Genomic DNA, 26,272 nt, shown 5'->3' with positions numbered 1-26,272 from the left:
TTTAAGAAGAGGATTTAAAATACAAAGGACTACTTTTAGCTAAGGTTTCAAAAGCAAGCCCTTCCACTTGGAGATGCATCTTTCCCTCAGGTTCTGGATTGGGCTTGACTGCCAGTTTGGTAGCAGAAGTGTTTTCCCTGAGGGACTCTTGCTGCCTTACTGCAAACAGCTACCTTTCTAAACATAAAGAGTTACGACTCTCTGCAATGAGCAGTAAACCCACCAAAGAGTGCATTCAAAGTTGTATTTCTGAGCAGATTTGTGTTCATGTGTATTCCTTTCATCTGGAGATACCTGGATACAGCAGGAGCTGTCTGCTATATGAAGTCCAGTTTTGATCTCAAGAACCCCAGAGGTTTATCAGAGCATATAATTCTAAACTATATCTTTTATTAGGCAAATCTAGAGTGAAAAACCCAACCTTTTGCCCCTTCAACATTTTGTTCTACCATCCAGGATCATGGCTAGGCTTTTAGCAGGCTCTTTGTTTCATCTGCTGATTCTGGAAGTTGCTACTTCCTTCAGTGAAATTGTTTGTTTTCACCAAAATCTACATTTGGCAGTGACTTTATTTCACAAAATCCCATTTAGGGATTTTAGAATTCCCATAAAAGGAATAAGTAACCTAAGCAGTGCGGAAGATCCGATTCTGGTTCCTGGCTTTTTTATCAGCTGGCTGTGACTGCAGGCAGCTCAGGGAGGCCACCTGCCTCAAAGGATTCCAAAACTTTTGCCTCCCCTGGGTAACAAGATACAGTTTTTGTTGATGGTTCCATATGTTACCAGAGATTAGTGTTGCTCAGCTGTATTGCATTGATGATCATTCTCAGAGCAGGCAAGCAGTAATTAATTGATTCCATCTGTATCTACTTTGGGGCAGAATGTGATTTATAATGACCATTCCTACAAAGCAGCAGAGAGTGTAGGATTAACAAGTCAGCCCTCATGGGCCACAGGCCACAGGGAGACTGACACAAATTTTCTTAAGAACATTCATATGTACAAGTTAGGCTACTGCAGAGAAGTTACTGTAGCTTGAAGTTTGAATCAGAGCACACATGTAACCTTGCTATGCTATTCAGTTGTAAGAATCACTTCATGACAAAATGTGTCCAAAGACAGAGTCACTGAAAATAGTATCTGAAACTACTCTTGAGTCATTTTCAGTTAGAAGGTCACATCCTCTCAGAGAAGTGAAGCACCTTCTATCCAGGTTTACCATTTAATATTGAACCAGAGATTCTCTCCCTGTGACCTATTTTAGGAAACGCAGAGTACAAGTATTACAGTGCACATACTGAAGTTGTCTTTCATTACTATTTTTGAAGTACTTATTATTCTGATAGGTTATTACAATTACATATTCATGAAAGAACAATGTAACTTTTTTTGACTGCTACAAAGGTTCCAGTATTTACTGTAAGTAAGGAATTTCTAGAGATCAGAATTCAGACAGTTCAAAACATGGTCCCATAACTGTCATTATTATGATCCCTATCACATTCTTATTTTGAATCATGCAGGTGATTCAAGGGCTTTAAGCAATTTTAAGAGTTTTGATGCATTTCATCCTTTGTTTCCATAGGACAAATGCAGAACTATTCTCATTACTGATGACAGTTTTTCCTCAAAGAAAAATTTGCTGGTTTAGTATTTGAGTCCAGTCAGTGGTTTTAGACTGAAGGGCAAATTTTGCCTTGTGAAGGTTGAAATTTGTTTAATCATTTTTTAAATGTGTTTTTCCTGAATAGTCACTACATTTTGAGTAGAAGTCTAACAAATTCTGGATGTGAATTTGCTTGATCAGAAATCTGCTAAGAAGAGGCAGGTGACAATTTGATGTTTGAACACAAGTTACCTTTGTGAAGGCTCTGTCTTTTACACAGGCAAACAGAGCTCATTCTATTATTTACCACTATTTTGCAGTCCTGCTACAGGATAGGTGATTATTTCAGTGTAGGCCTATCTATAATTAAAATAAACTTGCAAGTAATCTACTCTGACTGTGCTGTAGTAACAGCTGTCAGATTGAGCAGCACTTTGTAAATCACCTTCTGTTTAACGTGCAAGTGTTAGAGTTATTTATAACTCTGCCATATAAACGTCACAAAGGATGTTTGGTGATTCACAGATGATAACAAAGAACATACTGTGGGACAGACAGAGAAGAGAAAGCAGCTTTTTTTTTTTTTAGACAGAACCATTTGGAGTTCTTCACATTATTCCAGATCAGTTCTTAGGGTATCAGCATTGCCACTGGATTGGATTTCTACTCACTTTGCCTGAAACCCAGCTCTGCTCAAGCCAGCAAGAATTTTGCCTTTGTTTTTCCAAGGGCCAAACTTTCACTGATGGCTTTATGTGACAATTAATACATATTAATATGCAGAACAATGGAATGAAAATTTAAGTCTGGTGGGTTTGCATCAAATGCAATAATTCCCCAGGTTTATCTGCCTCTGAACCACCGGGTACTGCTCATATGAATGACTAAGTGACACATATGCTATTTCACTAAATACATTGTAGATGACAGCAAAAAATTGGCCCAGGGGTTCCACCAGCCTGAGGGGAAAAAAGCAGGTTCTGGCAAACTCACCTGAAACTGTGCAAAGCAAATATTTCCAATTTGACAACTGAGATCTCTTTAATGTCAGGATTTTTACAAACTTAGCAAAGATTAAAAAAAAAGGTCTGTCAGAATATCCTAGGAAAGAAAGTCCCACTCTGTTCAAAGATTGATAAAGCCCAGTTTTCCTCCTTTCAGCTTTTGGACCAGAGAAAGTATTTGCTCTGGGACATACATTGGCACCACTGCCTAGAGAGCCAGCCTTTAAATACACAGGATAATTTGGGACAGCTGTTTCCACAGACATTCAAAATTTCATGTCACTGGCTCCATTATTTTAGATTGCTGATTGTCAGGGAAGGGAATATACAAATATATTTAATTTTTAATTTAAAGGCCTTTGGTAATGGTCTTGTTCATGGTGACTTTAAACCTCTCTCCTGACTGTGGCCTGTGCTTTGTGATTGATGATCATCATATGCAGCTAAAAAATAATAATTCTAAAAGAACTGGTAAATTTAAAATTACTTTAGCCATATTGAATTGATTGCTGGAGATTTAAGCTCTGATGAACATGGAAAAGCTTTCTTCCTGGTTCCAGGGGGCTCCCTCCCCTTCAGCTGTTTGTGATATTTGATCGATTGCCTCACTCAGGAATGACTGAATCTGGCAAAACTGGTAGAAATTAGATTTACCCAGAAGTTTGTTCTACAGCTTAGGCAATGAGCTGGATTAACCACGTCCATGGACCAAAATTTTTACTGGATCTTTAAGGGAGGAAGGCTTGTGGAGTGGTTTTCCCATTCGTCTTTAGGTTCCTTGTCATGCTTTAGTCTTGTATAGCCTACGTAATTCAAAATGTAAAGCAGGTCTACAGAGAGGGGTAAGGCAGTACAGCAAATGCAAAAGCAACAGAAAGAAGATTTTGTTTAAAGAAGTAAATATTTATCAGTTTAAAATGTTTCTAACCAGTAGCACATGAATATTTGCACTACTTTAAACTCAGCAAGGCTATAATATTTTGTCACAAGCATTGGAAACATTGAAATTCCTAGTCATTGAATGAACTTAATTAATTCTCTGTGGTTGACAGTGGTATTTTGACTGCAGTAAATCAAGATTGCCCTGTGGAAGATTCCCATGGCAAAAAATACTTAAGCCAAAAATTGCAGGTGAAAAACAAACTTGGTATGAGACCTACAATTCATTGATAGACATTAAAATTTTCTTTATGATTGTTATGTCACAGAAAATCTACTGCTGCATCCAGATATTTTTTTAAATTTCTTTTGACCTTCTGGAGTTTTTTTCCATTTACCCTTCTGGTTTATACCTGTTATGTAGCAGCTCTCAGAGAAGTCATATTACAATAAATTAATCTTTTCAGAGTACCCCTAAAATGTTATACCCTCACCTGGTAGCTGATACAGATCTATTCAGCTCATGTGGCATAAGTTTAATTGCTTGTTGGAATAATAGCTTGTTGTTAGCTTTGACCAGCATAACTACTGCCTAAAAACTGCATGCTCAAAAACCACTCCTACAACAAGTTAAAGTCCCTTTATAGGCTTTATAAAGGCTGAAACAGTCAATCAGATCCTCATAAAGTAGCCCATCTAAATGTTATATTTATTTAAATTCTTCACACTCTTCTTTGAAATGAAGAGACAGTGTCCACATATCCTTCACAGTTCATTAATCTTACCAGGATCCAGTGGCATATTAATCAAAGCTCCTGAAAGGAATGCTGTCTGCAGCTGACTGTAGTGTACACAAGTTGTCTCATTGCATTTCTTTGGAGAAGCACATTTATCCAGCACAGTACCCCTAAGGACTTAATTGCTAACTTAGGCATCCCCCACTTGTAGCAAAGTAAAAACACAAAGGGACTTTTGTCAAGGATCCTTTTGTTTACTGAGGGTAACTTCGTTCTTGAAGAAGTAAACCAAAACAAACCACAATTAAAATTCCCTGTTACATTTCTTTAAATTTCACCCAGGAGTTAATTTATATCTTCAGTGGGCTGGTGAAAAAGAGATGAGCTGGAGACACCTGCTGATCAGGTGTCTCACAATTAAAGAAAACAAAAATGACTATTAGAAAAGAACTATTTGTACAGCTTGATAATTAAAGAGTATATTAAAATTGAAGAGTATATTAAAATATGCAACTTTGGAGTGTACCCTGGAGTTGACAGACTAACTATGATATAGAGGTTCAGGAAGAATAATGATAACAGATGCTTTGGCTTTGCTTCCAGCACTTTGACTGATGCTGGAAATCAATACCACAGCTGCCATAGGAGGTAATGCCATTGACTGGGTGTTCACTGCTTTTTCCATCTTCAGGAAACAGACTTTTGAAGTTGCATGTTATCAATCATACTTTAATCACTGTAGTGTGTTTTATCAAGCAATAGATATTGACATTGGAGGTTCTGAATTTTTAATGGTGTTTTAATTCCTGAGAGTTCTCCGCACTCATCATAATAACAGTACTTAGAACTAGACTTTAAAGAAACCATATGCACACTTTTAATTCTTGCAACAGCATGCTCCAGACTGCACCTACTTTACTGCATTTCTTTGGTTTCAGAAGTGTCCCTTTCTCGTCTCTTCTCTCCATCTGGAATGTTTCACTTTGCTGCTGTGTGCATCTTTCCCAAGACACCAAGCCAGCACTCTTGAGCAAGTCCTGATACCAGGCATTCCTCAAACTGGTTTTCTATACATTAAGAGCACAGTTAATATGCTTATTAAGACTTTTCCAGTGTCCTATACATCCCGAACAACCAGTACAAGTTTTCTAGCCTTTTCAGAATTAAATACAGGTGTAAAATTCAGAATCCACTCGGATAGAAGGATAGTGTTTTGGCACAAGTGTGGCAGTACTAAACTACTAAAGTAAAAACAAATGTAAAATAAGAAAATACCCCACCAGAGGTGAACTTTGATGAGAGCTGCTTCTCTGACTTTGAGCTTCCCCAAACTGCTCCAGACTGAGAGAGCCCCACACCTAAGCCCTGCAGAAAGTGCTCTCCTCATCCTCCCCTCGTGATTCACCTGGGGCCATGGCTTTGAACTAGACCCAGCCATAACCTCTTGAATAGGAGGACTATGAAATCTGAAGGCAGTAATTAAACCAAAATAGAATTGGGCTTCCTCTTATTTTATTGAAATTAGAGAAACTGGAAGTGAGTAGAGTCACAAAACTGAGACACAACAGGATAAAAAGCAGTATAAAAGCTATATGAAAACAAACCTGCAGTGCAGAAATAAGGTAATATCCAAGGTGCTTGGGCACTTTTATCTGATCTTTAGTCTTTATTGAAAGAATATTTTTCATTCACCAAAGGCTTCATACCCATGTTCTTAGTAATGGGGATATTTAGTAACTGAGAATTTATTCTTAAAACATACATATTAAAAAAATAGAGCATAATAGGTGCAATTCTTTTATAATTTCCCAAAATTTTAAAGAATCTCCAGATTGATATCTGCAGGCATATGTTGGATTTTAAATATTTTCTGTGATTTTCCCTTTAAGAAGAAAAAAAGGGAAAAAGTGTTTTTAATTTTAGTTCCTGTGTTGTTGGGATTAAAGTTGAACAGGTTCAAATGATGTACAGGCTGATGAAGGCTTGTTTATGGTAAGAATAACTGAACAGGTCTCCATGTTTAGTCTAAATGAAGAACAACTCCTTCCTTTTCAGCTCTTACTCAAAAACTGCTCTTAAATTGAGTTTGTCTGGAAGGAGAATTAGTAGAGCAGGAGCCTGCAGCTGTTCTGAAAGGCAGCTCCTGGGCTGCATTACACTGGATTTGTTTGCAAAAACACAAGTAACAGGATCCCTTACACTCCTCCCTACTCTGCTGCTTTGCATCTTTAGCATAATGATGGATGTATATATCTCACCTTTTGTAGATGTTGTGAGTACCAGGGAGTGCTATTCAGTAAATGCAATAAAGCAGGAGTGCAGAGAATGTGGACAAGATCAACTCATGTTTTAGTCACATGAATGAATCACTGTTTTCTTGGTAGGGAATTGTTAATCAGAATTGTATTGCGGAATTGTTTAGTGTTAACCTGCATCTGTAAAGAAACAGACTTGTTTTACCTGCAGGACAGAAGGGATGGGTCAAGTAACCCTTTCCTTGCCTGGCTTGTGTTTTTGAGGAGCTCTTACAGCCCTGGCACAGCTCTGCTGCTTCTCACCCTCATGCTCAGGATTATTCCTCCTCCTGCGCCCTGCCTGATGAAGCAAACGGGAGAGGTGGCTGGCACCAGGGGAGGACAGGAGAGGTGGCTGGCTCCAGGGGAGGACAGGAGAGGTGGCTGGCACCAAGGGAGGACAGGAGAGGTGGCTGGCTCCAGGGGAGGACAGGAGAGGTGTATGGCACCAGGGGAGGACAGGAGAGGTGGCTGGCACCAGGGGAGGACAGGAGAGGTGGCTGGCACCAGGGGAGGACGTGCTGTGCCCTTGCTCAGTGTCCCTGTAGGAGCTGTGTCCCCTGGGGCACAGCTGAACCATGGCCTTCCAGCCTCGCCAGCTCAGCCCTGCTCGTGTTCCCTGGGTGGGGCTGTGCCTGTGGGAGCCCCTGCAGTGACCAGGGGGGTTTGGGTCCAGCCAGTTCCATTCACTCATCAGCCTAAAGAAAGGCTGGAAAACCTGGGGAGCAACACCATTGCTTTGAAATATTTATTCATTAAATGTGCATAGGAGGGACTCTGTCAGCCAAACACTGTGTGGAATAAGGAAAGAAGACACTGTTTTCCAACTCATGAATCATCTAATGAGTGTTGGCATTTAACTACTGGGAAATAACCAGTCCCCCAATCAACAAAAAAGGTAGATAAATAGCAAATATTATTTAAAAATCACATCAGATTTAGGCTTGTTGAACGAAGAAATCTGTGTGTATGTGCTACTGTATTTTGTTTACCTGTGTTGTTATATTTCTTTAGCATATGTTTTTCTGTTTATATGGCAATGCACTTGTAAACCAGAACATGGATTTTATCCAACTGCTGCATAGAGATTCCCATTAATTCATGCTAATTTTTAAAAATCTGTATTTCAACAGGATGAATTTTTGATATGGCTAGCAGTAGATTCTCTCTTATAACTTAATTTTTTTTCATTCATTACCTCTAGAGTTTTCTGCCTTTCAAGCCTGCGGTTTATTTTTGTAGCTACTAATTTTATCTGCTATAAAACTTACCCTTAGGTCCTCTGCACAACAAATGTCTTGGGGTAATAATAAAAACTAACCTGATTCCCTTATCTGAAATATAAAATATTGATGTTGCTCTATTGTTGCCCACAAAAAAAAAAAAAAAAAAAAAAAAAAAAAAAAAAAAAAAAAAAAAGAAAAGAAAAAGGAAAAAAAAAGAAAAATTAAGGTCAGTCTAATGGAAACAAATACTCAAAGGAGATAAATGCTATATGTTATGCCAAGGATTTAGCCACAGACAAACTCCAGTTGCTAACTTTTAAAAGTAAAAATTACTGAGAAAGTATTCCTAATATGTAAGCAGTGAAGTTTTACTATTTTTCTTCCCAATTCTAAGAAGATGGTTTCGCTGGTTTTAATTTAGTCCCTTTGCTTTCAAGTATCAGACAAATCAAATGCAGGCACAAAACCCCACACTCACTCTGAGACAAGCATTGTTGTAGAAGCCTGGAGATAATAAATGCCTGTTTAGGAATTAGGACACCAGAAACTACTTGCCAGAGGTAAAATGATCTGCCACAGACAAGGGAGATTTAAACATGAGTTTAAATTACTCACAGAGAAAGCCTTGGACTCTTGTTTCTGACTTTCCTTGTGTTGTCCAAACATGAACACTGGAACTCAAATGAGAGTTGGACTCGGCTCAACCTTGTACTGCCAGATTTTTCTTTTTTTTTTTTTTTTGGTATCCTTTCTGGCTTTTTTTCCTCCATTTATTCAAGGAAGATGTTTAGAAAAATTAAATTAGAAATTTCTAAATTGAAATTATAAAAATATTATTTCCTCCTCAAAGACTTCTCTAAAACCTGACCTTGGCATATTTTGGCCAAGGTATCCTTTTAGCTGGTACAAAGAATACTTACAGAGGAAGGATCTGCTCCTCCTCACAAGCAGGCTGACATGTTTCACAAACTGCAAGCTGGTCAAAAGTGCACACAACTCAAACATTCTGGATCTTAGTCAGTATTGAATCTTTCGTGCTCTTTTATTTGAGGTGAAAAATGTTTTAGAAAATGATTAAGAAGTTGGATATCTACTCAGGAAGCTTTTCCTCAGAGCTTGCTTTTAGGTGGTTCTTCCATGGAACAGCCAAAGGTGGCAGTTGCCCAAGGCAGCAGACTGGGACAAGGGAAGAGCCGTGTCCCTCCTGTTCACTGCGCTGCCCCAGAGCTCTGACAGCCAGGGGACTCTGCTCCTAACGATGTGGTGAAGATTTGACAAACTGATGTGTAGGCCACAGCAACCACCACACAGAAAGCCTCTCCCTTCTCAGGGAAGAGGACTAAGACCGTTAGAAGGATGACCCGAGTGGGGTTTGAAAGAGGATTTCCTGCTGGCCAGACTGGAGCTTCCCTGGAGGCAGGTCACTCCGCAGCGCTCCGGGCTTGTTGGGAGCAGTGGACACTGGGAAACTCACCCTGTCACGAAAGACCACACGAGCTCTTTCTGGCAGTGGATTCCAAATGTGTGGAGGGAGACCTGGGGCTCCATGTGCATCTCTCTTCCAGAGGCAGGACTTTGGGGCCTGATTGAGAGCAGCAGCCAGAGGAGGAGCCGTTTACAGCAGCCCAGTGCAGCTCCCAGGAGAGGGGACTGCAGCAGTGCTGGGGATGGGAACCTGTTGTGATCATGTGGTCACAGCTGGTGCCATTAGCTCAGCCTCCCAGCACAGCCTTTCTGGCTCCCTCTCTGGTACCAGACGCCACAGAGTAGGAGCAGACGTATTTCCTCCTGATGTCATTTCCAATTCTAATTTCATAGAGCTGCGAAGGGAGAATGTATCAGAGGCAGGCTCCTCCTGTTACCTCCCACCCCAATGTGTGGGTTGGCAGCACGTCATGCTTCTGGTTTCTTGGGAAGGAAAGAGGAGCACGCTGGAGATGTGCAATACTGGCTTTTGTATTTTAATTTTCTTTTCCATGTTATGCTTCTGGAATGTCTCCTGGGATCACCGAGTGATTAGCCGCAAACTCTGGTTGATGATCCCTTTAAAAGCAGTTTGCTGTGCTCCTCTAGAAAACCAGACTATCCTTCAGGCAAAAGCAGCAGATACAAAATATGGTGCATTTGCAAAAATGTGCCTTTCCATCTTTGAAGCTGCCTGTAATTACATATCCAGGGAATTGTTTGATGTTTACATTTTCAAGTATACGACTGCTTGTATTTAGCATAATATTTTTCATCTTTTCCCTTTCTTGTTTCATTTTTTTGTGGTCATAAATTAAATTACATTATATTGCAAAAAGAATGAGGATTGAGAGGGAGTCCCAGCAGCCCTGAAACAAAAGGCCAGTAACCAGGAAGGCACTTGTAGGTGGTGGCCATGTCCCCTGAGCCTTCCAGAGGAGATGCCAGCTGGCTCGCTCTAGCAGCTCCCATTCAGAAGAGAGCCCGGCTATTCCCATGATGTCTGATGCCCAAAGGGATCCACTGACTAGTCTGACATCACTTCTTGGGGAGAAAAACTGGCCAGCTGCCACAGTCTCTCCCCCCTGCAGCCAGACCAAATGTCTCCTGCTCAGTAAAGCTGGCTTTGGGCCCTTGGGTTAAATTCTTCTCTGGGATTTAGGAGCATGGATTCTGAAAACCTTAGTTGGTTTCAAAGGAGATATTTAGGATTTACACCAGTTTCCTTGTGATCAGAAGCCAAAGTGAAGTCTAGAGTACATAAAATAGATCCAGGCTTTTGGTCTAAATTTATAAGACTGCTTTAGAAAGCCTTCAAACAAGATTTATCCTCTGGTCCGAAACACATTTCAGTTGACTTCATCCTTGTCAGCCATTGAACAATATCCTAAAAATCTTCTTTTGCCTCTAACGCAACATTTATTATTTACATAATATATGTGTATATGTATACACAGTACCATGGAAATAATTCTACTATAAATTTACTGTCTTCTTTAAAAAATTATTGTGGCTTTCTGACTATTCTTGAACTCATTTATTGCTCTCACAAACACTTTATAAAAATTTTAATAGAGCAATTTATACTCTTTAGTTTGGGAGTTAATTTTCTTCACACAAATAGACTGTTAATGCAACTTTATGGTTGCAGTCATGAGCCCCAAATAATGGACTCCAGAAACAATGCACTGACATCAGTGGGATTTGTGTGTTTCTGCAGGCAGAATTATGTTGTTAAATTTTGAGCAATATTTGTTTGTACATTTTGGTTGCTCATATCTTGGACATTTGAATTAGAGAAGCTTAATGATGCTTATTATAATTACAGCCTTTGAATACTTAAAATATTCTTTAACTATTTTCATGTATTGTCTGGAAGAATTCCTGCTTTTTAAATCAGATGCCTTAATGGATGGTCAGCACATGTGCTGTCTTGTGCTGTGGTGGGCATCAGCTGCTTGGGACAACATTTAGGACTCCTGAACATTTTTGAAGAGATGCTATTGGTATGTTAGTGGGTTTGTCTCTTGTTAGGGTTGTTTAATTCTGCTTTGTGAGTGTGTTCTCAACTGCCAGCACTGAGAAACTTCAACCATGTGAGTTATGTTTTCCCTACTCTACTTCAGCTAGAGAAGGCTTTAGACAGATTCTATCTCAGCAAAAAGGTGGGAAAAAGGCACAGAAAGTGCCAGTGGGGATGGGGAAAAGTGGGAACTTCAGTGAAGGAAACTAATTTGGGAGACATTACTGGGAAGGGAAAGGCAACCCAGAGGAGTATGGAGAAAGGTGTTATACTGACCAGTGAAGTCTGTGTTAAAGTGAAGGACTTTCAACTGGAGTCCTGGAAAGTGAGCTAACAGAAATAGAATAGAACTGGATAAGGAGGCAGAACCCATGGGAGCAAGTTTTGGGAGGGAGAGGGAAAATGAAGCAGAGGAGTTACTGGAAAAGAAAACAGATCCTAAATGTTAAAAGCTGCCTCAGAAAAATCACATTTTAGAGCTCTGCATCTGTCAAAGATTTTCTGTCCTTCTTTCATTAAGTGAGGCACTTTAACCAAATTTTTCATTGCCATTCATTTATTTTTTAGGTGTCTGTTCTGACCTGAAGTTCAGATTGACAGAAATGCTGAGCACTATTTATTGCAACTGAGATGAATAATTTGTAATTTGAACATTAAAAGTTATTTTGTTTCAAGCACCATATTCAGAGTATCCCAGCAGCACCTCCACGATGAAGGACACTTTTGACCTTCATCTCTGTGTCCCTCAATTAAATGCCATCCCTTATCTCGCAAGACTTTGTGAAGTTAAATTAATTAGTCATTGTGAAGCCCTCAGAGACAGCAGTGATAAATGTGACAGAAAAGTCTATGCAGGAACTATTGCTCTTCTGAGACAGTTTGAACAGTGAGAGACAAACAAGACTGGTGCCACACACAGCATAGAAAGTGTGTCAGAAGGTGCCGAGGAGCTCTCTGTGAGAACTGGTCACTCTTGGCACTTAAGAAGGCCAGGGTCCTAAGGAAAAAATGCTGAGAGATTATGGAAAGTGTATGCATAAGGAATACAAATACAGCTATGCAGATAATCTTAAATTTTGGCATTTCCCAATTTTTAAATGATGACTTTGCAAATTTGGAAGCATTTCTACACATAGTTATTGCAGTGTATTCAACACCTCAGCAGAACAGGTGGTGACATCAGAAGGGTTTGTTGTATATCACAGCCCTTCAGTTTTTCTTTAATTTGTGACTCATATTTTCATTATTATGCTCTCATAATTAACACTCAGAAGGTTTCTCACTAATGAAACTACAAGAGTGTCTCTGCTAGAATAAGAAATGGTCTCATTAGGAGTAACATGTTTCTTAGACGCAACACTGAACTCACTATATAGTTAATTATCTGTGTTTTTCTCTGAAGAGAAATATATATCTTAAATGGTCTGTAATCACACATTTCACTCAGTGCATATCTTGATTACTCACAAAAAACATGATGGAAAACATCTATATTGCAAGAAAAAAATCCTATTTTCATTAACATAAGCGAACAGGCTTTCTATAAAATTATGGTTGTGAAACCATTGCACCTTTGTCACATATTTTGTTATGTTCCTTTATTTTTGCAAGTTTAGAGCTTGGCTATAAGCCTAAACTAGAAAATTAAGATGTGAACACTCTCTCCTGTTATCTTTCCAAAAATCAGATTTTCTAGTGCCAACTTTTGAAGTTCCAACCACACAAAGTTATCTTCTTTCTAAAAGATGGAACATGCCCTTCTGATCCAGTACTTGCCATTCAGACAGCAAAGAATTTTTGCTTCTATTCACTTCAAAGAGATTTAAAATTAATGAACTTCACAACTGAGAATACAAGATATTTGAAATTTTGCTGTGGTTAAAACCCAGCTGAAACCATGGAGTCAGCATGTTTTTACAGAAAGCTGAGGCTGAAACAAATGGGATGAGACAGTTCCCACATGCTGCTGGACCTTTGGCACTTCTCCTGTCCATCGAAATGTGTCTGACACTACTGTGAGCTTGTTCCACAACCAGCCTGCTCTGCTAACTAGAAAACTGCTCCAAATCTATCTGTTGCCACAACTGGTTTAGTGCTGTCCCCTCTTACTTTGTGCTATTTACTTGGTGGTATATTTTGCAAGAGGAGTTGAACCAACTCTCAGCTTTCTTTTGTGGAGCTTAAACTGTTAACCTCCCACAGTCAGACTGTGTACCTGCTCTTTTGGGAATGCCCTCTCTGCATGTCCTCTGTTTTCAATTCAAGATTTTGATATGGATTTCCACAACAATAGTGTGGTGAAAGTCTTTCAAATACTTCTCATAGCAACACTGGTATTTCCCCTTTTCCAGCTGTAAAGCACTTCATCTGTACTTGGAAACACTCTACTACCTAGTAAAAGGTATGTTTTCAACAACAGCAGTTGTGAAGGTTTACAGGTACCCTAAACTTGACACATCTCTTTGCTCCTCTGCTACTCCAGCAGAGAAGAGGACACTGGGATACCTTTAAGCAAAGCTTTCAGGAACACAAACTGTATGCAGTGAAACTCTGAACCAGACCTAAATTCTTCTCACCAGAGTCAAAGCAACTTATTCTTTACAGCAAAAAGAGCAGGAAAGAAGAAGACATAATCAGATAACCTGTAGGAATATTCTGTAATATTTGGAATCCCTCTGAAAATTTATACTTAGTGCTTAGTAATGGTAAGGGCAAAATTTTAGAAATGATCCTACAGAAAGCCAGGCTATCGTTGCCAAATGCATGGGATGGGAGCAGGATTTACATTCCATTGCTTCTGTTCAATTTTGGGACCTTAGCACAGCTCTCAGGCAGCCTGGCCATGGTCCAGCTCCCAGTGCCCACCAGCACTGCCCCCTGCCCTGCTGGCTCTGTGAGTTCCTGGTGCCTGAGGAGGCTGCACGGCTGCCTGCACCCCTTCCCTGCCTCCTGGCAATCGCCACCAGGGGAGGTTTACGCTTTTCTGTCATTTACACACTGAAATCTATTATTTGGAATTATGACAACTGTCAATTTCCACATAATTAAAGAGGGCTCGATGTAGCAGAAAAAATGAATGTTTGCACTTGTGTTCGCTCGTCTCTGCCCCCTCCTGAGAAGTGAATATTTAATTTCACCGGATTCTTTATGAGAGAAAAAGTGGTACTCAGAGGCAGCTGGATTCTGAACCTTCAAGTTTAGCATGACAGTATGAAAAATAATTTTTCATTAAAGACAATAAGTATCTGTTTGCTGTGTTGGGCACTTCCTAGTCTGAAATATTGTTAAAAATCTAACCAACCACGGGAGGTTTCAAGAAGAATCTGTATATATGGTGTGCTTCAGTTGATGACAGAAATAAATCTTTTATATACAATGTCAAAGACAGAATTCTGCAGCCTACACAGACACAATGAAAAGCAGGATGATCCTAGATGACATTTTCAAGTCTGTACCACTATTCAGGATTACACAATCATTCATTTGACTTAAGAATTACTGAGAGGTGCAGAGATGAGAAGACCAAAGAAAGGGATGAGGTCTTCACAAGCTGTCTGGTTTATTAAAAGTACCAAAATATTGTCTGAAAAGGCCATACAATTAAGAGAACCAGAGAACAATGAATTTAGTGAAAAACTGATTGGTTTTTACAAGCCCCATAGTCCCTTTTGACAGTTGTGAGAAACAATTTTCTTTTGTGGGGGCTTTTAAGAATTTTTAATGAATGGTTACCATGATTTTATTCATGACAAAAACTACATATCTTGTGGGCAGCAAGGGCCCAGTCCTGTCTTCAGGAAAAAAATCTAAATGTTCACACATTTCTTTCATGGGAAAAACCCAACCCTCCCTTGCAAAAACATTTAGTTGCTGTCAGCAGGTTTTAGTGAAATTTGTTGAAGTCAGTGGTGATTTTGCAGAAGTCCTTTTTAGTCTGGTCAGTGCCATCTGTCAGGGAGTGATGGGCAGCTGTGCATGCTGAAAAACATGGGCTGGGCACTGCCACGTGGTGTGGGGGCGGCCCCATGGCAGCCCAGGAGGACAGGACACACTGCTTGCCTTGCTCCCAGGGGTGCAGGAGCAGGATTGGGTTGTGTGAGATGATCAGAGGGAAGGTTTGGTTTGTTGTCTCGATCCAGTGTTAAAGTGCAGGGCTATCCCAGATGGTGCCAATCCTGCAGTTTATACCTTAATATCCCTTTTTCAGTTCCCAGTCTTTTTACCACCCACTTCCTCTGCCCTGGTCTCCTCCACAACACTCATCTAACCACTTCTTTCCCCATTGCTCCCAGTTTTGCTACATCCATCCCAAATTTGTCAGTTCTGATACCCTTACCTGTGCCTTTTGTGGTCTTAGTGATGCAGTTACCTTGGTGCCTCGCAAGATGTTACTCCCCCAAAGGTCTGCAGAACACCTCCCCAATTATCTGTGAAGCTGGGCCTTCTGTTCCATTTCTCACAAAACTCCCCCTTCACCACCTGTGAAACCCAGCCCTCCTGCATGGTGCTATCTGTAACTTTAGGGATTTTCTCACCTTCTTAACAATCATGTTCAGCACTTTCTCTTGTAATGTCCAGTAATTTTCCACGTCTTGTTCCTTCACCTAACCTCAGGCCAGGGCTTAGTCAGTGACTCAGTTATTTGATCTAATGTTGATACCCCAAAATAGGTTTTCCATATTCCTTTTTCCAATCCTTCACTCAGTCTAGATTGATCATCTTCATTTTCAAATCCCATTACATTATTTACCTACAAACTTCTTCCTTACTTACCTTTCCTCCTGCTCAGCTGATCCATTTGTTCCATTGCTTAGGGATGAATATTTCTTCCTCTTTACCTCCTCCTATCAGTCTGTTATAATCTAAAGACACTTGCTGGCCTGAAGGAAGTGGAGTTAACCTCAAAGGCTCCAGCAAAGAGAGGAGTTCTAGTGTCAGGGGGAAGGAAATGCAAGTGCTGATCTCAAGAACAGTGACAAACTGAACCCTGCCTAGAGCCCCTGCTGTCTGTTCTTGAGGACAAAAATACAGACCTTGAGGCAGGGGAAGAGATTATATTGATTTAAGATTAAAATTCAGGTGTCCATCACCTGAAAGTACTTTGAACCCCCCCTTTTTCCCCCATAAATTTCTAAAATTCATGTCTCTTCAGAGGATTTTGAGTTAGGAATCCAAAATGTACCTACCCAAAATAACTTGGGCTTTAAAGATTTTGTTAATAACAGTGAAATGTTACAGACTCATGTACTCCCAGCACAGTGCAGGACTGGGACACCACAGCTCTCCACAGTCCAGCTTTTTGTCACTCTGTATTTACTGTCAAAGCTGGATCCGACCAGAGCTGCAAGCCTGTGCTGTGCTGAGCTGAACACAGCACTCCAGCAGCAAGGAGAGGATCTGCAGAGTAGGAGGAGGCAACACAATGTGCTTGGAAGTAGATGTCATCCTGATGGGACTGCTTGGGTAATTAAAGTGAGCAGGGAAGCTGAAGTGATAATATAGGCATCAGGATGACTCCACTGAATCTGAGATTGTTATATTGTGTTGGGATCCATCTTGCAATTTTCTCCTTTTCAGTGCTCCCTCTCCAATTTATACAGTGTGAGAAAGATTTGAGAAATTAATTATTCAGTTTTCATTAATTTCTTTGGCTAAAAGTGCACAGCTTGAAAGAAAAAAATTGTAACTTTTGGATGGTCTGTAATGTTGTGGGCTTTGATGATTCATAACTTTGAGTTGGTTCCATACAACTTAAATCTCAACATTTCATGTACAACCACATATTTCATTCCTACACCCTGCACAAATACGATTTTCTTGTTTTTTCAGCAACCAGTGCATTTTTTTCCCATTAGGTGTAGATTTACCACTGCAGCACATACTTATGTATTGTCAAAGTGGAGTAGCCTTGGGATGTTCTGCCTCTTATTCAGAGGAGGCTGCATCCTACTCTGTCATTAATTATCCAGAGCTATGAGAACATCCCCTTTTTAACTGCAGTGTTAAATTTTGTTATATTCTGAACAAAACCACATTAAAACCCCCACTCAAAATGCAAAGTAATGATCCTCTCTCTTAAATGTGCTTGGAATTTCACTATCATGAACTTTATAACAGTTAGGATCTCTTATTACTCTCCTTTATTTACATTGGGCTGTGAGATAAAAATGGAATTGAAAAAGAAGAATAAAATAATTTTTATCATCTTATCTTCAAATTCACCAGCCCAAATCTCCCTCTCAGTTCTCTCAGCCTGAACAAGAGAACATGGCTGCTATAGGAAGGGAAATCTCCTGAACAGGAGGGCTTCAACATGAACAAATCCAGAGGCACATAAGGCTTTCAAACTTCATGACAACACAGTGATCTGAGACACCTTTCATGGGGGTAACCATGGCATGGTAATGGGGATGGTTGTAGCTTTGCCTGCAGCAATTCTGTTTCTTGTCTGAAGTCAGCTGAAAGCTAGATCAGGAAACTCCAAAAAGTGGTTCATTGGTGGGCGGGAAAACTGACATTAGCATTAAGTTAGGGGCCTTGGATGAAACAATCTGCCACCAGAGGTTAGAGCGGCCAGGAAGCTTTGATGTAGCTGGAGCAGGGATCCTTTGTTTTCTGTTTGTAAAAAGCTCCCCTGTGGAGTTTTTGTTTGGGTTGTTAAAATCTGTTTAACTCAAAGAGCTGACAATAAGCACTTGGGAGCAAAACTGTGTCTTTGAAAGCCTTTTTGCTGTTCAACCACATTGGCCAGCCCTGCCAATTTATAGCTCTGTTGGCTCACATGGCTCTGAAGGCTGCTTAAGCAAACAATTAAGCTTCGTTGAACACTCTGAGCACCCCAGTGACAAAATGTGCACTTTTTCCGTAGCCTAGAAGATACCCAGAACAAAAACATGTCTCATAGTCACTGTTTTCCAAGCCATGGCATAAGGCAGCTTCCTTAGGGGTTTAGTAGTCAAGGGCAACATGTACTTAGCAAGAACTTAATTTCAGGTGTAGCAGGGCCCTGAACTAAGAGCAAAGCAATCATAGCAAGTATTAAAGATTGGTGTCATTTTATACTTGGTGTTCCTTGAGGAAGGCCATGTCTGCTCAGGGCCTAATACAGTCTGTTTTGATCTCTGATCAAGGTTGTTACACCCCCACAGCAACTGATTTGATCAGTGATACTCATTATTTCCAAAATAAGCTCTGAGGTCCCTGCCTCACGCTCGCAGCCAATGAAGGCTGCCTCTTTCTTTTGCCAGGGCCTGTATGACGGGCACAGATCACTGGGTCACCACTGGCTGCATCTTGTGCCTTTACACCTGAAGCAGGAGAAAGGTTTAGATGCAGCACAGCAGCCAGAGAATATGTGATAAAGGGGTCAGTGCCCTGCGTGGTGGGATACCTCCATGCCATGTCAGCTGTCACACTGGGCACCTCCAGCATAGGACTCAACCTACCAGCACATGTTTGTGCCATCCCCTTCCTGCCTGAGGCAGCCTTAGAGAATAAGATTTGGAAGTACAAAGCAGGAAAAAATTTGCTCCAAGGTGCATCCGCAGTGTGTATTATCCAAATTTACTGGATTGAAATAGTCCACAGTTGTTCCAGGTTCAATATCACGGTACTAACGATACAGCATTAAAAGATGATCTCAAAAGTTTACTGTTTGTTTTATTCTGAAAAGTCTTCTGGGGAACTGGTGAAATTTCACCTCTGTAAAACCCAAACAAGATAAGGTCTATGAGAGCATCTGATTATACATAGGAAAACATCTTTGGAAGAAAAGAAGCCAAACTTTGACAAATTTTTCAACCAGTTCTAAACAACATGAATTTAATAAATTCAATCTGTACTAGATTTTAGGCTGGCTTTTTCTCTCAGCCTGAGACATATAACATAGTACCATTGCAGCCTCTTCTCCACACTCTTCCCTGCTCAGGGTGCCACGGCTAGAAAGAATGTAAAGAATGAATAGTATCTCCTGCTTGCCTTGGTCCTTGGGCCACTTCTCCTCTATAAGCACATACAGAAAGAAGTGATTGCGAGTGAACTTTCTATGCTGTAATTCTCATGGAAACGAGCAAAGGGCCCCTAAGAGTCTGCCTGTGCTCAAGTTCCTAAACAGATTTGTAAGCAGCACTGACAGCTTTTACTCACCTCATGGTTAAAGAACCTATTCCCACTGCAGGAGACACTGGATGGAAAGTCACTACATAGCAGTTGTTTGAAAAAGAAATAAAGAAGGAATTTTGCTTAATAATTTTATACTGCTTTTATCTACCAAGAATGGCAGCACTTTTTGGAACATTTGGAGAAGGCAGGAGGTGTTTTGTGGGAAGTAGTAATGAAAAATTCATGAAGGATTAAAAATAGTTGGATTTTTTTTGGGTTTAATTCAGAATCTCTTTATATTTCCCTTAGTTTCCTTCCCTATTTTTATTGAATATAAACAAAGAACTTGTTCTAAAAAAGTTAGATGAATGAGAATGAACTAGAGTGAGATAAGATATAAATCCATTAATTCCTGAAGTAGGTGGTTAAACTCTAGACCCTGTATCTGTACACAAATATTGAAGTGGTATGGTTTGTTCAGACCATCCGCAGATTTATCCACAGTTACAAGGATTTTGTAGGTGACAAATTCCCTGACAATCTGTCAATTCTCACTTTTCACCTGAGGAATGATGGCCAGAGACAGTGCAGTTGCATTTAGCTGTATCCGAGCCTTTCAGCAAGCCTACACGCCTCTTTCACACTGCTCGAATAAAGTGTTCCTATAACACAGGGCTCTGGAGGCTATAGGGAAAGGGATGGAGAAATTCAAGAACAGAGATAATTGATGTTATTCTGAATCATGTTATCTGGAAGATCTCTTCAACTGTAGCCCACTAGATGACTCCAAGAGGAGCACTTTAAGTGCCATTCTCTAGTGCAGGCACCCTGACACACTCTTACAATTATTCCTCCCAATTTACTCAGACGATTCCAAGCCTTCAGAAAAACTGCAGGAATGAGGTAGCAAGGGAATGGAGAGCACATTGCCATTCCTAAGAGGTGTGTAAAGCCCCTGCAAGAAGAGTGTCAATTCCTGCTGAGCCAGGTTTACATAACGCCAGAGCACAGGGGGACGGGAAGGTGTTTGAGGAGTAATTTCCCAGCTGGAAATTCCTGGTCTTTCTAGGACTATACCTGGGCTTCTGCATCACACCCACTATGGTTAGGTTTTAGAGGTAAGCAAATATGGCATCATTTTCTAGTTTTATTTTACTAAAATCAACTTATATTTGGTCACACTGACCCAAACAAAAACTAGGTATTTGATAATTTCATATGAAGCTGAGGTTAAAAGCCTACCTTCAATTACTATTTCCCTGGTAACATGTTCAAGGATTTTTACAGAAAGCTGCAAACCCCTCCCCCTAACTTAGATTACTCTTTCAACCTCTGAATTTCAGAAAGGTTTCAGGGTTAATATTATTTTTGCTTGTTTTCTTTTCTCACTATAAATACGATGAGCAGAAAGATGTTGCCATGGTGAGATTTTATAACGTACTTAAAAGCACTTGTTAGAGTTATGTACCACAGAGCCACCTTCACTTATGTGTGAACTGTACAGACACATGAAAAACCACCCCAAAGAAGAACAGTCTACTGTCTCAGATATCTATTTGCAATACTTACTTAAAGCACAGATATCACAAACATTTTAGCAGCCACTATATTATTTGGAAACCTATTCCTTTAAGGTGAGAAATGGGGAAATTGGTTGAACCAAATGAATTCATCTTACACTTAAATTGTCATCATTATCTGTAGTCCAGCTTTGTAGTAAGCTGAATGAGAAATTACAAATTAAAACTGACGCAGAGTTTTTGCTAAGTTGCCCATTCCTAAACCATGTGCTGGAGGACTGTTTGCACAGAGCCATGTGAGATGCTTCGAGCACTATTCTGCTGCTGCAAAAGGCAGAGCTCTGATGAGTTACTGAGGTATAGCATCATAGATCCTTCTCCCAGGACAGCAGGAGCCTGGGGGCCTGGGCTGCACTTCAGCTAAGTCTGTGCTGCTCTGAAAATAGGCTCTGGAGCAGACACGGCACACCAGGCTCTGCCTCCTGCCCATTTGACTTTCTCACTGACATCTGGAAGCAAACCTGTGGGCACTGTGCCCAGGCACTGCTGGTGGCTTCCTTGCTCTCTTGGCATGCTCAAGCATTTCCCTCAAGTCTGAACGTTCACTGTCTGCTTAGCTTTTAAGTCTGAGAAAATTCTGGGTCTCATCTTAAATAGATAACATGGGCTTGCGCTCTGGGATTTCTCCAAGAACTTTAGAGCACTTAAACCTCTGGTGTACCTGCAGCATGTCCATAGTGCTGCTTTGTCTGGGATAGAGCTGAATGGCTCCCACCAGAGAAGACAAACTTTAATTAACATCTTTTTTAAACAGGCATTTAACACGGCAATGCTTTCTCACTAATCCCAGAAAGAAATGTAACCCATCCTGAGCACATCACTAGCTAAAATGGAATGTCACACCAGTCTGAGTCCAGTTGGGGAAGGGGAAACAAAGCTCAAAACAGTCTTTTCAAAGCTGGATACAGTTATAGTCTGAAGAAGGCCGTGCAATTGCTTGCTTATTATGTCCATGCTAATGTGTGCCAAGCAGTGCAATATGAAAGAATTAATTCCCTGAATTTCCAAAGAAGTGCCTCTTCTAAGGTTATGGACTCAGCTGTGCATCCACGTGAGTGGGGCAGCAGCAGAAGGCAGCAGCGCTTGCACAGGGACCTTCACCTGGGATTCTGGATAGGCCAGAGCAGGAGTCACATTGATTCCCTTCCTTTCACCAGCACTAACTCTTGGCTCCACATTGTCACCAAGAGTCAGCCAGCTCAAAATATCCAAGTACTGAAGGAAAAACCCTGCAGAACCCACAGCCATTCACTGTCAGAATCAGGGACTTCAAAAGCTCCAGCAGAATTCTGGACATTTGTACAGTATTTGTGGATGATGCATGGTGGCCATCTGTATCAAACTAAAATCATGTATACACACCTGTAATACATTGTTGTCTACTTTATGATCTATCACATTGCATATATATATTTCTGGAATTTACTCAGTTTTCAAAAGGTTTCATTGATTTTTGAAGCCAGCATTTCAAATGTAAACACTGCTTTGGAAAAGAGACAAAGAGGCCAAACAGACTTTAGAGTGCCAACTTAAAACTGTAGCACTTTGCTGATAAAATTTCTAAGGTTGCCTGGTCAATAATAGTTGAATTTGAGAAAAAATAAATCAAATCACTGGTTACATTCACTTTCAATACTTATGAATCATTTCGTTCAAAAGCATGTACTCATTTAATGACTACATGTGATATACCTCCTGTGAAGCTAAAACCTAAACACCAATTATTGTTAATAAGAGGTGTTGCACAGTAAGGTTAAATATCCAGCAAAGGCTTACAGGTGTGTGTAAACACTCCTGGGTGCCTGTGCTCAGATCTGCTTTCAGTCTGAGAGTGACAGGGATTGTACTGTTACTGCAGCCCAGTGACACCAGATCAAAATGTGCCCAAAAGTTCATAGCTGAAAAGAACAAAACTATATTTTTAGAGGTAGGGATTGCTTTACTGGCAATGCTGACTGTGCAGATACAATGAAGCCATCACACATGAGGGCAACCATCCATCCAAAGACATCTCCAGCTCCAGCCACAGGGAATGTGGCTCTGCTGTCACAGTTCACTGGCACTCCCCCACAAGAGGAATGCTTCTTTGCTTGGGTAGAACTTTGAAATCGACTTCCTATTTAGCATTTGAAATCTGGGTAATTATAAAATATTTATATAATCACACACCATGGCCTTTGACCTTCCTTCTGCTGGAACCAGGGAGACGTGAAACAGTCCGAAGAGATGAGAGCATAGGATGAGGTTGTGAGAGATCAGTTCAGATTCTACCAGACAAATATGAAACATTGCATTTCATAACAGACTTCTGACAAAATGAGAGTGCCAAATGTACCTAGAAAAATGAGAATTAAAAATCCTTTTAACTCTCAGAATATATGCATATACCATTAACGTACATTACCACACCAAATGTGTTTCAAAATATTGCCAGGACATGCCCAACTTGAGACAAACTTTTATCTTCTGTCTTTTTACTGATGATAATGGAGTGGCAATTTATGCATAGTGGGACTGTGTACAGCAATTTATTTAAAAACCTGGACATATACAAATAAACTCTTTTGAACATTTAGTATAAAAATGGAGTATAAAAATTTTGAGGAATAAAGGATTTTCCTGTCAAACCAAAGTCAAGAGTAGTATCTGATAACATGCTGAGAGACCACGATAGGAAGAATATCAATAGCACTTCCCTCAATTGTCCTACTTCACTCAAATCTACTCCAATTCTGATTAAAAAATAAAAAAAAATTAAGGAAATCTGGCTTATATCTGTGCATTGTTGAGTAATATTTTCAGATGCAAACATCCTGTTATGTGATTATCTGCAGCTCCTTCTGATTATGTACAATTTATATTTGGTCTGAAAAAGTCAATTTCTACAATGTCATAGTAAAAACAATAGAAAATTGAATCATGAGTTTTTAAAGAAGGAGGAAAATAATTTTAAAATTCTATTTGAACACCTAAATGCCAGCTAACAAGAAGAAAAAAACACAGATGAATAAATTTTTTAAAAAGAGGAAAGAGACAATGATGGTTGTGTAGAAGAAAACTATGCTTAGGAGGGTAGGAAGTTTTCAAAAGTTCAGAACTTTGTATTTCTTTATGAAATATGTATAAGCTGTAACAGCCCCTTCCCAGCTACATGCAGCTGTATTTGAAGTGTTAAACCAAGGACACTTCTGTTCTCTGCAAGAGAATAGAAACTGAACAGATCTTCAAAAGTGTGAGTTGATGTATTTTATTTATGGCCATGATTCTCAGAAATGGCTGCATTGACTTTTTATTTCCCCAAACATTTAAAATAAGTCACGGCCCAGCTGCACTGGGGGGGCTCTTGCAGCTCTCAGTCAGCTGCAGATCTGCGTGGAGGAGCAGTGTAAAACTGACTCTCCTTTACAAACCACCTGCAAATGATGCCTTTGTGCTCAGAGATATGGTGGAATTCAATTACAGGTTAGGATTTAAATAGTCTGTAATTTTAGTCTTCCATTTCCAACTTCCTACCTAATCCCTTCAACACCGTACTTGGCAATGTATCTTTGTCAAACTGGCCATGTGTCCAGCTCCTTGGGAAGAGAAATCTTGGCACAACTGATAGAAGATGAAAGAACATCTCCCTCTGTTTTGCTTGATAAACCCTGTTTTTTATCCATGCCCTCAGTCCTTCTGGACGAGACATGAATGTGATACTCCTTGGTTCATTCAAGGTCCTAGAATCACAGAATCATAGAATTGTTAGGGTTGGAAGGGTCCTCTGGAGATCAACCAGTGCCAAGGCACCGTTACCTGGAGCAGGTGACACAAGAACCTGTCCAGGTGGGTTTGGAATACCTCCAGAGAGGGAGACTCCACAAGCTCCCTGGGCATCTCTGCCACCGTCAGTGGGAGGAAGTTCTTCCTTACCAGATCCTTACTAATCTGCTGCCTATGAAAGCCTTCCCTTCTTCCCTGGGCAATAGACTCTTTAATTTCCCTTTTTTCCTCTGTTGTGGAAGAACAGCTCCTATACAAGGACATGAAGACAAAGAATAGCCTTGTGGAAATTGTAATAATAAAAAAAAGTAATAATAGCAAAGTGGAATATAAATATGTCCCTCATTGCAAAATGCAAATCATATTTTAAGGTTACTACACTGTTGTTTTAAATCAATAACCTCTTTCAAGCAGTCCAGTGAAATAATGACACACAGACATGCATTCAAACAGATGCAGAAACAGACAGAAATGACACAATATATATAAAGAAAGAGAACCACTATCTTATGCATTCACTTCTTTCAATTGCTCAGGCTAAACTGAAAGCATGAGACCAGGCACGTTATACACCAGTATTTATGGGTGCACTATCTAGTCTCACTCTGACGTACATGCACAGTTTTGTACTCGTAATTTCGACACATATGCATTAGATATGTGTCCTATTTTTATCCTGTTGTAAGAGCAAAGGAAAAGATAAACACGGAGCCGTTTCCCTGACAAACCAAACAGTGGAGACAGGACCATTATCTCTGCGCCATCCGTCTTGAGTGCTGTTTGGCACAAATGGCAGTGGCTTTCAATATTGCCTTTTTTGCTTCCCCCCTTCCCGTGTTTTAGCAATTTTAAAGTATTTTCACAAGTGGAAGAGCGGCACTGTTTCCCCAGCCCCCTCGTTTCCATGGATGCGCTCTGTGCGGTTGCCGTGGGGACGCGGCGCTGGGGGGGTTTGATCCCGCTCGGGAGGCGGAGTGGGGGGGTCTGGCACTTCTAATGGGTGAGAAGTTTAATTGAAAATTAAGTGGGTGCTTCTTTTGAAGTGAGTTACGTGCTAGTGGATTTATTTTGCAGGAGCAGAAGAGTCCCGACCGCAGGGAGCAGGAGCTACGGGGAGATGAATTGCACAGAAGTGTTGTGATGATTCAGACTCGGTGCAGGTTTCCGTGTTGAAAGCCTTGCCCGTTTCTGTAGTAGTGCTTGAAAGGATTACAATGGGATGCTGCTTCCAGAATCGGGCAAGTGAGCAGAAGCACGTTGAAAAGCATATCAAAAAGCAATACTCGCGCGTAGGTTGCACTGCAGCAGCCCTGGGAAACAAAAAGGCTGTGGCTCATGGTCTGCCACTTCTGCAGAACTCATCGGGATTAATCTGCAAGGCACCAACGCTCCCCCTGAGATCACCTCCAGAAGTGCACCAGGCAGGTTAGCTGTGCTTGTGTACGTTTTTGTACAATGCATTAAATATTGGGTATCTTCAAGAAATACCATCTTACCAAACAGCTGCATAGAGGGTCATGTGATCCTTTTTGCCCTGAGGTTTCTTCGTGAGCAGTTCCATTGCTTCCACTAAGTTTTAGTGGATAGTACAGTGTAG

At 40.5% G+C, this 26,272-nt stretch overlaps 1 protein-coding gene and 1 long non-coding RNA gene across 5 annotated transcripts in view; one reads left to right on the top strand and one right to left on the bottom strand.

The window, feature by feature from the left end:
- LOC119706873 overlaps nucleotides 1-26,272 on the bottom strand; it is a 210,086-nt gene that overhangs the window by 25,337 nt on the left and 158,477 nt on the right. The gene's annotated exons all lie outside the window — the stretch shown is intronic.
- SHISA9 (shisa family member 9) overlaps nucleotides 1-26,272 on the top strand; it is a 177,761-nt gene that overhangs the window by 45,378 nt on the left and 106,111 nt on the right. The gene's annotated exons all lie outside the window — the stretch shown is intronic.

Source organism: Motacilla alba, chromosome 14 (genome assembly GCF_015832195.1).
Source record: "Motacilla alba alba isolate MOTALB_02 chromosome 14, Motacilla_alba_V1.0_pri, whole genome shotgun sequence".
Lineage (NCBI taxonomy): Eukaryota > Metazoa > Chordata > Aves > Passeriformes > Motacillidae > Motacilla > Motacilla alba.
The sequence above is the reverse complement of the archived record's forward strand: the minus strand, read 5'-3'. Positions and strand labels throughout refer to the sequence as shown.